This window comes from Anguilla rostrata, chromosome 6, assembly GCF_018555375.3.
Source record: "Anguilla rostrata isolate EN2019 chromosome 6, ASM1855537v3, whole genome shotgun sequence".
NCBI lineage: Eukaryota > Metazoa > Chordata > Actinopteri > Anguilliformes > Anguillidae > Anguilla > Anguilla rostrata.
Window position 1 is genome coordinate 15019774 of NC_057938.1, and position 3587 is coordinate 15023360.

Sequence of the window (3587 nt, forward strand, 5' to 3'; positions counted from 1 at the left end):
ACATACGGGGGCCCAGCAAGGGGGGTGGTGATAGCGGAGTGTCTCCCAATGACAACGTAATTCGGTTTCATATGAAGGTACGCGGTCTGACGAAACCGTTACATTGTCGCAGCAGTATGGGTTTTTTTAGCCAGATGAACTTAAATTTGTTTGCAAGAGAAAAACGGCAGCACTCAAAATGGCGTTTGTTATTGAATCGAAATGAGTGGGAAACATACTTTCATTAGGCTGTCACTGTCAAATTACAGTACAGAGCAGGCCAGTCTTATGCTTGTTTTAATTTCGGTGCACATCGCATTTTGAAAGTTTACACAGCAAAGCATCCGAACTGTCCATAATCCCTACCCCAGTTTAACGAGCAGTCTAATTAAAATGCCACTGTATTTAGTTAGAAACAAAACATACCATTAATTTCAACCAAAAATCTTCTCTATCAAAACATTCAACGAATACTGACGCAAACAACAATATAAATATATCTACATTTTTCCAGAAATATATAGATATGTGTATATTTAGGCTAGGTGTGCATTTGAATTTGGAAAAGCTAACGCCAACATAACAACACTGTATGAAGGCTGTGTGCATTAACTTTATATCGCATTGCTCCAATTCCTGGTGTTCATATAATTTAATTGTGACTGGCAGCCTGGAGACCCCCCTGGATGCGTCCCCAACCCCCACCCCCCACCCCCAAAGAAAATCTTTCCTAGTAGTAAGAGGTCATTTAAGGGTGAGCTCTTAGTACCTCAGGAGGTTATGGAGGAGTCACCAGCATTCACAGTCTTGAACTCCGTTTCGGGAGACACTGTTGGGGATGACCACTCAGTCTCCCTGCTTCTCAGTCCAATGGGAAAGGCTCAGAAGCCCTCATCCTTATAAAAACAGCCCATAAAGGAACACAGGGGGATGCTAACAAAGATGAATAGCTTTTCTTCCAACTCATTCCACACTAATCAGGGCTATTCATTTGTTCCCTGTTAGATAATGTAAATTAATGAAAGTGAAAGAAAAGAGTAAAAAGGGCAATTTATCAATCTCCTCTTTTATCTCACTAATGGTGGCACATGGTTCAGGCCATTGGTATTGTTATCTGTTTCTTGCAACATTGCTCAGTTTGTTGGAGACCACATAACATCCTTTTAATCACGTTTGCCCATTAAAATGTAAATATCAAAATACCCACTTTTGGATACTAAAAAAATTAACAACAACAAGAATGTGTGACAAAATAGATAATAGTTAAAAATGAGTGAACTTAATATAATAGAAGCATATAGTTTAGGGTATAAATTTATAAAATTTTTATATTTTTAACCTTAGTACTTTCATATGAAAAACTCTCATAAATATTGTACAATGAAAAGAGAGAATAACCTCACCGTTTGACCATTAAAACAGGCAGCAGATAATTCAATATACAAGACTAACACTGCCATCCAACCACCCCCCCCCCCCCCCTTCCCATTCATCATCACCTAAAATCTCAAGGGCCATCCCCCACAGTGCATTCAATAAGGAGAGCCTCCTGCAGTTATCTCTTTGTGTCCATAGTTGCATCCCCAGCAAACAATGAACGAAACCCTAATCCCTCATTCGCCATGGCAAACCTGAACCACCTGTCAGTGCCTTGTGAAACAACTCTCGCTCGTACATGTCGGGCGCCATGCCCGTCCAAGACTCTAAAATATGAAATAACACTCATTTCACTTCAGAGTCTCTAACACACGCTTCTCAGTTGGGGAAACACATGGGTGGTTGTAGCATCTAGCATCATGTTATAAAATGGAAAACGTGTATCAGATGTTATGTTTAGTATTGTACTCCTTTCCTGAAGCTGTTCTGTGTCCTTGCAATGTGAACATTTGTGCTTCAAATTTGACCATGTTCTGCCAAAATAGAAATACATGATTAGCCTAAATGTAAGTAAGGGCATTATAAGGCTGCGGGGAGAGCCCTCATTCCAATGGTTTAAAGGATTTTATAAATGCAGATATCTACCCAAATTACTGTGGTTGAAAATCAAAAAATGGTAATGTGATGTGCATGTTTAGAAAAATAAAATCCCAGGAAATCAGATGGATTTAGGTCCCTCGAGCTAATGCACCACAAATTATATAAATTATATTGGCATTTCTTGAAAATAATGTAGGTGTTGTTTGCTGTCCTTCATGCTTCTCATCCTGATTGTCCTATAACATACACGGAGCAAGCTTTGAAGCAGACATCAGTAGCTATGTGGCCCAGCTGATAACCCCATCCCGACCCTCAGCCCCCTCCCCTCTAGTGTAGATGAGAGGACGGTCGTCCCTGAACTGGGGCCGTTCCCCCCAGCATCTGCCGTGCGCTCATTACTCAGGGCCGTCAGCCTTTATCAAGCCCCCTCCCTGCGTGAGCAGAGATGATCAGTGCGTCCCTGCTGGATGATCACTCGATTGAGACACCACACAAAGATCTTGGGAATAATCAATCTTGCCGGTCATCCATTTTGAGCACAAAAGGATGAAACATGCTTAATTCTACATTGTGAGCGTACTTTTTTTTTTTCCGCTTACTTGCACGGTAGTTTCTTCTCACTGCAGTATAGTTGAAAATAGATCAAAAAGAAAAAGCCAACATCGTTCTGGAATAAGTGTTAGGGTTACCTTAACCCTCCTGTTATGTTGCGGGTCAAATTGACCCTTTTTAAAGTTTGAAAATCTAGGAAAAATACTTAAAATTATTTTTTCAGTATGAAACTTCTTCTACTGGCCTTAATTAGTGTAATCAACATTCTAAATGAAAATGGTTCATTTCATGTATTTGCAAACCCCCCCTGTATGTTTATATCACCCGGGAACACCTAAAAAATGAACAGAACAGGAGGGTTAAAGTGTGTTGCCATGGAAGCATGATTCCAAGCGAAGCAACAGCATCATTGTTATTCTACTTGGTGTAGCTTTGACAACATATGGTCTTAATATTATAACTGAATGCAACAATTTTTCATTTACTGGATTACTTATTTCTTCAATTCAGAAAACATTCAATAAATATTACCCATGATTTGAGTCATTATAAAAATTGACAAGATTAATTTAAAAGTATTCATCTCATGCTGTTTTGTTAACACAGTTGGGCTGCAAAGACAAACATTTAATGCCCATACCTCATATTTCTTTGTAATGCATTGGCTGCCAGTGCAAAGTTGTTCTAAGTGCTTTCTAACTTCTTTTTTCTTGGAATGCTCCTGCAAGCGGGGGAAATGAGGGAGCAGGCTGACAGGAAGCAGAGTGGCATTACTTCATAACTCAGGTCTTATTCCTCTTCTGGTACAGGAAGTCTGTCGTAAATCATGCTGCACTGAGCTGACCATCCTGCTCATGGGACTTGACCCCCAACATTCTGATCCAAACATCCAAATTCCATGCGTGCCCCAAGGTAAAGCCTTCGAAATGAGGCAATGGTGTTGCAAATGTCTGGCCATCCCTGAATCTAAATGCTGACTCTAAACTGAAACAAAACTTTTTTGTGCTTTATTTGTTATTGTTAGTCTAAGTCAATCCTATATCATGCACCACATGGTATGAATCTTCCCTGCTATTCAG